The sequence below is a fragment of the Colobus angolensis genome, unplaced genomic scaffold (assembly GCF_000951035.1).
Source record: "Colobus angolensis palliatus isolate OR3802 unplaced genomic scaffold, Cang.pa_1.0 Scaffold62, whole genome shotgun sequence".
NCBI classification, from domain to species: Eukaryota; Metazoa; Chordata; class Mammalia; order Primates; family Cercopithecidae; genus Colobus; species Colobus angolensis.
The window spans coordinates 5,026,965-5,039,431 of record NW_012119821.1 but is presented as its reverse complement, the minus strand read 5'-3'; the positions used below and the strand labels follow the sequence as shown (position 1 = coordinate 5,039,431).

Sequence of the window (12,467 nt, the reverse complement as noted above, 5' to 3'; positions counted from 1 at the left end):
ATAAAAATTTATTTTAAATGATTATTTTTTCGTGTTTTGGTAGGCGAGAAAGCAAGATAATAAATGCACTTAGTAGAATATATAGTAAACAAACTCTTTAAAAAGGTATATACTTTACTCTCTCATAAGACTGTGCATCTCTTGTACAGACATCCTGGTGAGAAAGTGGAACCCTAAATGGACACTGAGCTTCAGGCATTTTTATTGGACCTCCGATGAAAGGTACAGGCAAGTGGGGTCAGGTGCGTGGGATGATTGCACTTGTCAATTAAGCTGTTGATACGGTTTGGCTCTGTCCCCACCGGAATCTCATCTTGAGTTCCCACATGTCATGGGAGAGACGCAGTGGGAGGTAATTGAATCATGGGGGCAGGTCTGTCTTGTGCTGTTCTCATGATAGTAAGTCTCACAACATCAGATGGCTTTAAAAACAGAATTTGTAAACTTGTGACTATATATGTATGTTGCAAACCCTAAAAGCATAAATTCACCTAATAATTGTGATATCTGTCTCTATAAGGCAAGTATCGAGGGTGAAATTGAACCTGAAGATTCGTTAAATGAAACTATGCAGTAAGTTTGTAGAGACATATGCATACTTCACCGACCTGCTCAAATTTAGATCGGCAAACCCTTTCCTCCTGATGGGCACTGCTGAGAGCAAAATGAATGAAGTCTGAATTATGGTCTGCTATTTCTTCTACCAAAAGCCATCATCTTGAGCCAATAGGTGTGTAATACTTTTCAATGCTATTATTAGCAATGTTTATTTAGTTAATGCTCCTGATGAAATAGCAATTTTTGATCTAGAATTTTTAGAGAGTGTTATTTAGAAATTAAAAATTTCAAAATTCAAAAATTATTTTTAGAAAGAGTAAACTATCAGACTCATCTCTTAAACATTAGAGTTGCTTCTACATCCCAAACTCTAACCACCCAGTCAAATTTATTACTAATGGGTAGGTACAGAGGGTGGTTAAGAAAAAGATAGAGCTTTATGCTTTACTTTATTCTATTTGAACATTACCCAGCTTTGTGCCCAACTGAACTCACTAAATTTCAGCTGTGCCCAACACAGAATGTGAGGTGGACTCAGTTCTGTCCCACAGGTGACCAGCAACTACAGAAGGATTGAAGCCACTGACCTCAGGGTATGACTATAACCTCAGGGACAATAAGTAAGCAGGTAGTCTCCAGGTTGGGGCCAGAGTTAAATGCTCCCATCAGAACTTCCTTGAAGAGCATAAAAGCCCTATTAGTATATTGTTATTTCTTTGAGATTTGTTATGGTGAAACTTTAGTAGCAAAAACATTCAAAAATATTTATGACTTAGAAAATACTTTGACTCATATTTTCCTTACCAATTTGGTTGTAAATTTGGATAAAGCATGAAACAGTCCCTTTTTACTTCGAAAGAAAAAAGAATGGAGAATTTTCCACAAAGATTTACCAGTGATAACCACCTCTGCGAATTAACTATAAGAAAGAAATACCAACATTATGAGTCTTGGGCAGACTATTCATCCTTCTTTTTCATCACTTTATCTATCTAGGAAAAAAAATACAGTTACAGGTTAACTGGGAAAACCTATAATTTAAAAAAAAAAAAAAAACTTGTTTGTGGAGCTTTGTATCAAAGAGCAATTGCATTCCACCTATATACCACAGTAATACTGGTCAACATCTATTTTTCCACATATCTCCTAAAATGTTATGTGTAGTCTTACTAAAAATTGTCTAACAAGAAGTATTGAAATAGTTGTTAAAGTATTATAACAAATAATGCTCCTTTTCTTTCCCACTTACTCAAGGATCGTGATCCATGAGAAAAATCCACATGCAAATGCAGAGTTTGCTCAAGTTCATTTTCATTATAATGCAGACACTTTACATCACTTCAGGGCTTTTACCAGGAGAAATATTAGAAATATTGAAATATTTATTTTTGTTTTTCTTCATTTTTTGGTAGCAGACCTCAGTACATTTGCAGAATGTCTTGTAGACCCAGAACATGCTGGGTGAAAACAACCTTTGCATGTTTTTGTGTGGCTAATAAAAAGTCATTTTCCAAAAGCATATCACCTGTCAGCATTACTTTCCAGAAAATATTTTCAGTTCTGTGAAGCTGCATTTTACTTCCTCTATCCTTGGCATAAGTGTTCAACCAAATGCATGCTTTGTACCTTCAAATGTATTTTTCCAGTTGCATCCTTGTTTTTATTTTTACATTCCAGAATGTAGCATTGTCAACTTCGAAAGATTTGGCTAATTCAGTAGTTGTAGTGTTTTTAGCTATTCCTATCCACATTTCACACAGTCTCTAGTGGAATTCGGCAGCATTCCAATTCACCTCTTAAAAAGATCATCCTAATTTGATGCAGATGTTAAGTTCACACCTGTGCCACAATGGTAGCTGAAACAAAGATTACATTTGATACATATTTATGGAAGCCATTTGGTCTTTTGGCTTTGTAACTAAGAAGATATGTAGGATTTTTAAAAATCAATTATTTTCATACATGGATATGAAAAGTATTATTGCCCAAGAAATTTAAGACCATCAAATATAGGCTTATATATACATGGCTATCAGCCACATAAGTTAGCCTATCCATTTAATCATCAAATAAGCATCATCAAGCACTCTTTAGGCACTGCAGGTACAAACTCTTCCATAAATGTTCTTATAGTTTTTCTTTAGTAGTTTTACAACTTTTATAGAAGCAACTTGATTTTTTGCTAATAAACACATGAAACCACAGAACTGACACTTTATTAGTATGAATTTTTATAAATATAAACTTACAAAACTTTATAAATAGTAAAAATGATACAATCACTATTTTTTGATTTTGTATTATAAAGTCCCAATTCAGTCTCTATTGTATTTATTATAATTCAGTCTCAATCATATATTTTAGTTGCATAATATTTTTTAAATCCAATTCATTCTGTAATTACTTGCAAAGGGTTGTAGTAATTTAACTATTCCTCATGCCAATTCAGTATACCCCTCATGTACATACAGATGGAAAGAAAAGTTTTATTTACATATGCACAGAAATAAGTTAATCTGGTAGAATTGCTAAAGAGTCTGTGGTACTCAATGCATTACAAATATAGTATAACACATTTGATCATGTACAGTCCTGTGTCACTTAAGTACAGGGATGCATTCTGAGGAATGCTTCATTAGGCCATTTCGGTGTAATTGGAACATTATAGAGTGTACTTATACAAATCTAGATGATATAGCATACTAGACACCTAGGGTATATGATATTGTCATTTACTGCTCTTAGGGTTATGAACCTGTATATTATGTTACGGTACTAAATACTATAGGATATTATAACACAATAATAAATATTTGTGTATCTAAACCTAGAAAAGTAAAAATATATTAAAACAGGTTAAAAGTGGTACATCTGTATAAATCACTTACTACGAATAGAGCTTGCAGGACTAGGAGCTGCGCTGAGTGAGTCAGTGAGTGAGTGGCTAGTGAATGTGAAGACCTGGGACATTATGTAGACTCCTGTGGACTTTAGAAGCACGGTACACTTAGGCTACTCTACATTCATTCTGAAAACTCTTTTTTCAATAATATATTAACCTTAGCTCCTTATTACTTTTTTACTTTATAAACTTATTTTTCTTAACTCTGACTCTTTTGGAAGAACACTTAAAGTAGGACACAAATACATTGTACAGCTGTATAAAATACTTTTTCTTCATATTCTTATTCTATAAACTTTTTCCTATTTAGCTATGTTAGTATATGATTTTTGTTTAATTTCTTACATATCACTTCATGCATATGTAACTTTTTTCTTCAGGATCTTGTCCTCATTAAGTGCTATCTTCCTTGGTAGCTTCAAGAATGTTGGTTTTTATTTTTTTCTTTTCTCCTAGCCCAGTGGCTTTGCAAATGTTCAAGCTGCTACTTTTTCTTCAGCATCTCTTTCTTTTCGTTTTTATTTGCAAGTCTCCTGTGCTGAAAAACTGTGGTAAAAATGTACCTAAGTGCATTGTCTTTCTCTCCAAGATCTTAGTGTTTCTGACCAGACATTTTTATTAATATATAATATTTTTCTTCATGCCAACTTTTCTGATTTATAGTTTATTTTGTCTGATTTTGTATAGCCACCTGTGCTCTCTTTTGGTCATTATTTTTATGACCCAGCAATCCCATTACTGGATATATACCCAAAGGATTATAAAAAATTCTAGTATAAAGACGCATGCACACATATGTTTATTGCAGCACTGTTCACAATAGCAAAGACTTGGAACCAACCCAAATGCCCATCAATGTTAGACTAGATAAAGAAAATGTGGCACATATACACTATAGAATACTATGCAATCATGAAAAAGGATGAGTTCATGTTCTTTGCAGGGACATGGATGAAGCTGGAAAGCATCATTCTCAGCAAACTAACACAAGAACAGAAAACCAAACACCACATGTTCTCACCCATAAGTGGGAGTTGAAAAATGAGATCACATGGACACAGAGAGGGGAACATCACAAACTGTGGCCTGTCAGGGAGTGGGGAGTTAGGAGAGGGATAACATTAAGAGAAATACCTCATGTAGATGACTGGTTGATGGGTGCATCCAACCACATGTATACTATATAACAAATCTGCACGTTCTGCGCCTGTATCCCAGAACTTCAAATATAACTATTTTTTTTTAAGTTTCAATATAGCAAAAAGATATAAAAGTTATAAATATTTTCATACCTAATAACAGACTATAAATATATATAAAGCAAAACCTGACAAAGTTGAAGAACTAAAAAGTTATACAGTAATAGTTTGAGCCTTCAATATCTCATCCTCAATTATCCATAGAACAACCAGACAGAAGATATGTAAAAATCAGAGGACTTAACACAATAAATCAACTAGATCTAACAGACATGCACAGAACACTTCACTCAGCAACAACTACATGCATATGCTTCTTAACTGCAGATGAGACATTTTCCAGCAGACCGTGTTAGGCCACAAATTAAGTCTTAGTAGACATAAAATATAGATATTGTACAAAGTATCTTCTCTGTACACAATGAGATGAAATTAGAAGTCAATAACACAAAGAAAATGGGAAAATGAACACATTTGTGGAACTTAAAAAACAAACTCTAAATCAGCCAGTGGATTGAGGAAAAAATAACAAGCAACAGTTAGAAAATAATTCGAAATAAATTAAAACAAAAACACAATATTCCAACACTTATGAGACACAATGAAAGCAGTGCTAATGGGAAAAATGTATAAACATGTTTAAATCAACAAAGATATGAAACCAACTACCTAACTTAGCAACTTAAAGAACCAGAAAAAGAGAAAAATTTAAAGCCAAATCTAGCAGAAGAAAGGAAATAATAGACTATAGCAGAGAAAAATGAAGCCCTGAATAGAAAAACAATAGAGAAAATTAGGGAAACCAAAAGTTGATTATTTGAAATGATCAAAGTAATTGACAGAACTTCGAATAGAACAGCTATAAAAAAACACAGTTCATCATTTATATCAGGTATAACTCCCAATGCAATCCCTCCCCCATCCTTCTTCCCCATGATAGGCCCCAGTGTGTGATGTTCCCCTTCCCGAGTCCAAGTGATCTCACTGTTCAGTTCCCACCTATGAGTGAGAACATGTGGTGTTTGGTTGTCTGTTCTTGTGATAGTTTGCTAAGAATGATGGTTTCCAGCTGCATCCATATCCCTACAAAGAATGCAAACTCATCCTTTTTTATGGCTGCATAGTATTCCATGGTGTATATGTGCCACATTTTCTTAATCCAGTCTGTCACAGATGGACATTTGGGTTGATTCCAAGTCTTTGCTATTGTGAATAGTGCTGCAATAAACATACGTGTGCATGTGTCTTTATAGCAGCATGATTTATAATCCTTTGGGTATATACCCAGTAGTGGGATGGCTGGGTCATATGGTACATCTAGTTCTAGATCCTTGAGGAATTGCCATACTGTTTTCCATAATGGTTGAACTAGTTTACAATCCCACCAACAGTGTAAAAGTGTTCCTATTTCTCCACATCCTCTCCAACACCTGAAATGATGAATTGATGGGTGCTGACGAGTTAATGGGTGCAGCACACCAACATGGAACAAGCATACATATGTAACAACCTGCACGTTATGCACATGTACCCTAGAACTTAAAGTATAAAAAAAAAAAAAACAAGTAGAAAGAGAAACTGTAAAATGATTTTAGTAGAAAATGTCACTCCAGAGGGCTTGATTTCTCAATAAGTGGTCCTTGACACTCCCAGAATTGTCCGCTGGCAGCTGCTGCTTCCCTACAAGACAGATTGGTCTATACCAAGCTGAAGCCTAGACACTGGGATTTGTGCACGTTCACAGAGCAGCCCAGCACACTGCCCAGACTCACTGTCAGTGTTGACAGGGTCAAACATTCACCCCAAGTGAGCATTCACCAACTTTCCTGCACCCCACTCTCTAAGGCAAACACTGTTTCTGGCTTCCCTATTCATTGGCTTTGTTAGAGCCATAAGAGGCAGAACTGAGAAGGGACCCTGGTGATCTGTATCAAACACGGACAAGATTTACCTGCCAGACAGAAGAAGAGATAGACTTAGAAGGAAAGGGAGCATGGACAGCAAGATGAAGACCATGAGGGCCAGATTCTGGTGGGGAGTTTTCAGTAGGCAAGTGGGAGTGAGGCATGAAGAGAAAAGCTTCAGTGCAGACATTGGATGTGAGAGAGAACAAATATAGAGCAATGGGAAAAGGGAATTTTTGGTGTGGCAGTGGGTTGTAAAATTGTATTTGCTCAGGCTTCCTTCACAAAACACCAGCAAAGCTTAGAATTGAGTTAAATCACCTTTGATTTCTGGCCTCTGTTTACTCAAATAAGAAAGTGTGCAGAGCCTAGATAACTTGGTATATTTGCTATCTATTGCTATTTATTGTTCAAAATCCAGCTTGGATGTCATCCCAGCAAAGCCTTCCCTGCACTCTCCCTGAAAAGTCAACTATTGCCCACTCAGCAGCATGCTATAGCAGACATGCACTTTTACACAGGCACACATATGGCATTGTACTGTCTTATTGGTTTACACGTCTGCCTTTCTCCCAAGACTGTGAAATACTTATGTTTTTCAACTTGATATCTCTGGAAACCATAATGATGTCTTGTCAGGGTGATTTGTCTAATAAAAGTTTATTGTCATCAAAAAAAAAAAGACAAAAGACTCAAATCACTAAATTCAGAAATTAGAATGGGGACATTACTAGTGATTCCAGAGAAATTAAAATTAAACATTCATAATTGAACACTAACAAATTGGCTAATCTAGGTGAAATGGAGAAATTATAAAAAACATTAAGCCTGCCAAGACTAAATTTTGAAGAAATAGAAAACCTAAGTAGATTTATAACTATTGGTAAGAAGATTAAATCAGTACTCAAAAACATCCCAACAAAGAAAATCCCTGGACCTGATGGCTTCAATGGTGGATTCTACCAACGTTTAAAGAAGACTCAAAGGATTAACACAAATCTTTCTCAAATATTCAAAAAATGGAAGAGAAGAGAACATTTTCTAATTTTTCTATGAGGCCAGTATCACCTTGATACTAAAGTCAGACAAAAAATCACAAGGAAAACAAATCTACAGACCAAAATTTCTGATAAACACTGATACAGCAATCTGAAACAAAACACTAGCAAATTAAGTTTAATGACATATTAAAAGCATTATGCATTATGACTAAATGAGATTTATTTCTGGAAGGGAAAGATGATTCAACATGCAAAAACCAATCCATGCAAGGCACCACATTAACAGAAAGAAAGTACTAAAAAAAAGCACACATTATCATCCCAATTGATGCAAAGAGAAGCATTTGACAAAATTTAACACCCTTTCATGATAAAACACTCAACAAACTAAGAATAGAGGGAAACCACTCAACATAATAAAAGCCATATATGAAAACCTGCAGTGAATATCATACTCAATTATGAAAAACTAAAAGTTTTAATATCAAGAACAAGGCAAGCGTTGCTAATTTTGGCACTTCTCTTGAGTATAGTATTAGAATTTCTAGCCAGATGAATGAATCAAGCGAAAGAAATACAACACATATGAATGGAAAAGGAAGATCTTTATCCCTGCAGATGACACAATCATATATATTGAAAACCTTAAAAATTCTACCAAAAAATGTAGATATAACAAATTCAACAAAGCAGGAGGATATAAAGTTAGCACACAAAAATCAGTTACATTTTCATAGACTAACTGAACAATCTGAAAAGGAAACTTAAAAAATTGCATTTACAATAGCATCAAAAAGAATAAAATACTTAGGAATTAGTCAAGAAGGTTAAAAACTTGTACAACAAAAACTACAAAATATTGCTTAAAGAAATTAAAGAGGACATAAATAATTGGAAAGACATTCTATGTTCATGAATTGGAAGGATTAATATTATTAAGATGTTAATACTACCCAAAGTGAGCTACAAATTCAATGCAATACCTATCAAAATCCCAGTGATGTACTTTTCAGAAATAGAAAAATCTTCCCTAACATTTATATCGAATTTCAAGGGACATTGGTCAAAGTAATCTTGAAAAAGGACAAACCCAAAAGACACACACTCCCTGATTTGAAAACTTGTTACATAGCTATAATAATCAAACCATGAAGTACTAGCATCAAGGACATGTGACCAGTGGGATAGCATAGAGTGCCCAGAAATAGACCCTCACATACATGGTCTAATGATTTTTGACAAGGGTACCAAAACCATTCGATGGGGAAAGGAATATCTATTCTACAAATGGTGCAGGGAAAACTGGATATCCACATGCAAAATAATTAAGTTGGACCCTTTATACAAAAATTAATTCAAAATGTACCAAAAACCTAAAGGTAAACTAAAACTCTAACACTGTTATAAGAAGCATAAGAAAAAGCTTCATGACATTGATTTGGCAATGCTTTCTTGGATATGACACCAAAAGCACAGAAAAAGGCAAAAATAGACAAATAGGAATTCATAAAGTTTTTAAAATTAGAATGTGATGGTATGCATCTGTAGTCCCAATTTCCCAGAAGGCTAAGACAGGAGGATCGCTTGAGTGCAGTTCAAGTCCAGCCTGGGCAAAATAGGGAGACTTCCTACATTTGTGAATCAAAAGACACTGTCAGCCAAGTGTGATAAACACAAACCATAGGATGAGAGAAGATATTTTCAAATCATATAACTTATAAAGGATTACTATCATGAATATATACAGAACTAGAAACAACCAAAAAATCCCAACAACAACTTGATTTAAAAATTGACAAAGGCTCTGTTGCTCCCTTTCTCACCATGTGACACATTTATTCCCCCTTTAGCTTCCACCATGCAGAATCTGCAAGAATTGGCTGGACTAGTTGTTTCATTGTCATAGATGCCATGTTAGAAAGAATCAAGCATGAAAAAACTATAGATAATTATACCTATGCAACTTTAATGAGACCCCAGAGGAATTACACAGTTCAGGTAGGAGACCAATCTATCTTTGTCCATGATGCACTGTTAGAAGCAGTTACTTGTGTAAATACCACAGTGCCAGCTAGAAACTTGTATGCATATATTAGAAGCTGACACAAATAGAGACGGGACAAAATGTCATAGGAATGGTGCTCAAATTTAAGCATCTAACCAGCTCAAAAGCTCAAATCTCAGGATTCATCAGTGCCAATCTTCCATGCAATAATTTCAAAAATCACCTTGTTAATATTACACCACATGAATCCACAAGGTCATACTTGCAGCTTATCTATGGAGTAGAAGGATCTGGTTACATCAATGCCAGTTTTATTGATGAGTAAAGAACAACAGAAAGCTTACATTAGGGACCCTTGAAAGAGATCACTGAGGACTTCTAGTGGATGCTCTGGAAACATAATTTCATCAAGCTGAAATTGGGTAGAGAAAATTGTCACCAATACTGGTCGAAAGAAATAATCCACAAGATACCAGTACTTTGTGGTAGATCCTATGGCTGAGTACAAGATGCCATAGTTTATCTCAAGGGAATAGATGCCAAGGACAGCTGGTCCTGAACAGTGAGACAGTTCCAGTTTACTGACTGGCCGGAGTAAAAAGTGCCAAAGTCTGGAAAAAGATTCATTGACTTCATTGGCCAAGTACATGAAAACAAAAGAGTACTGTGGTCAAGATGCACCTATTTCAGTTCATTGGAATGTGAGCTAGGAAGGAGTAAAATCTTCATAACATTGAGCATTGTTTTGAAAATAATCAGTATGAAGGAGTTGTAGATATCTTCCAGACCACCAAAACATTAAGAACACAATGGCCAGCCATGGTACAAACAGAGAATGAGTATTGGTTTTGCTACTGAGTTGTCCTAGAGTAGCTGGGCAGCTTTGATCAATATACAATGTAGAAATCTCTGACCCATTCTGGATTTTTACTGTAGTCCTTCAATATTCATGGAGTCTGAGAAGTCCTTAACTTTTAACTAACAACTACTTAGTGGGACTATAACACACATGCACAAAATTAAACCAAATCGTTCCAGTGGAGTAAGATTTCACACTTTAATAACCTACCTTGAATCCTCACTGACAAGGCATCTGCAGGTTTTTATTTACCGATACCTTAAGGATTCAAAATCAAGGACAGAAGAAATCACAGTAATGAACAACCACCTCGTTCAGGATTGCTTGATAGGAGTGAGGAGAAATTGAGCACTGCAAGATGTGTGCTGGTGTGGCTCCTTACAATGAAACCGACTCTGCTTTGACACCACTCCTTCCCGCCATACTGCTCATAAGATTTTAGGCGAAAGGCTGTGGGAATGTTTAAAAAGAAAGTTCCTGAACTAATTTTTTTAGTATTGTAAAGATCTGCTGTGCTTCATTTCGAACTTTGTAAAATTTTTTCAACAAAATTTATGATTCAATAAAGTGAATTTTTAAACAGTTACATAATTCTGTATTTTTAATTTCTAGATTGTAGAGTTTTAAGCTGTAGAACTGTTATCTGTAATATATTGCTCTAGAAATATCAAACAATTTGAAAATTTGCATATTTTGTGCAATAATTTAATCTACAGTATAATATCCGTAGATATTATATATACAGATATATATGTAGATAATAATATCTGATCAGATATTATTTTTACACTTCTGTACAGTTTTGATTGGTAAGCAAGTATCCATTCTCTTAAAATAGTCAAAGAAAATTTTATTTTGGTTTGATTTTGGAATCAATAGGGAGGTGCAAATTATAAAGTTGCTGCTAACATATGTACATACATATCCACAGTGTATACATAGAGTGTCCACACAAAAAATATAGGCACAGCTATCAGTCAGTTCTTCCATGATTTCATTTTTTTAAATGTAAAAAAGCTATTGTAAACTTTTTTTTCAATTCTTAAATTTAGGACACATTGGTATTTCCTAATATTATGAAACTTTATATTTTTAAGGGAAATAAGAAGTGCGCATTGGTGATTGTTAAACCTCACCCCCTAATTTCCTAATCCCTCTCCCCTCACCCACCCAATCATATTCACAAATACCATTTTGTTGGCCAGGCTTCCAATAAAGTTCAATATTTCTAACATTCTAGTACAACAAAATGTTATTAGGCAGGGCACAGTGGCTCATGCCTGTAATCCCAGCCCTTTGGGAGGCATAGGTGGATGGATCATCTGAGGTCACAAGTTCAAGACTAGCCTGATGAAAAAGGTGAAACCCCGTCTCTACTAAAAATACAAAAATTAGCCAGGTGTAGTGGCAGGTGCCTGTAGTCCCAGCTACTCCGGAAGGAAGTCTGAGACGGAAGAATTGCTTGAACCCAGGAGGCAGAGGTTGCAGTGAGCTGAGATTGTGCCACCTCCCTCTAGGCTGGGTGACAGAATGAGACCCTGTCTCAAAAAAAAAAAAAAGTTATTAAATATCTGATAAGTGTGGGAAGATCAGTGAATATCTCTGTAGAAGGCAAGAATGTTGTACGTCAGCTATTGTTTTAAAAAGTATTCAATGAAATATTGTCTCTAGTGTCTGCTATGAAATTTGCATTTATGATATGTACCACAGCGAAGTAAAACTCATGTTACTCTGCTCAGTGAGAAACATTTTGTGGCAAACAGCATTCCTGGGAAGAGTTGTAATTTTTTTGTGGGGGGGGGTTATTTGTTTTAATTATGCATTTAGAGTGTCTTATAATTGATGCCTATTTTAATAGCATTTCTTGTTAAATTTTTGATCATATTTTCATTAGTTTTTCATATCTGTTATTCTTTTCTATTAAATCATTTTCTGTTTACCACAGAAAATAAAAAATAGTAAAAATTAAAATAGACAAAAAATTTTAATATACATTTTATCCAAAGAAGATATACAAATGGCCAGTAAGCAGATGAAAA

At 34.9% G+C, this 12,467-nt stretch overlaps 1 pseudogene; it reads left to right on the top strand.

The window, feature by feature from the left end:
• Positions 1–215: 215 nt before the first annotated feature.
• Positions 216–10,472, top strand: LOC105527416 (annotated as a pseudogene).
• Positions 10,473–12,467: the final 1,995 nt, after the last annotated feature.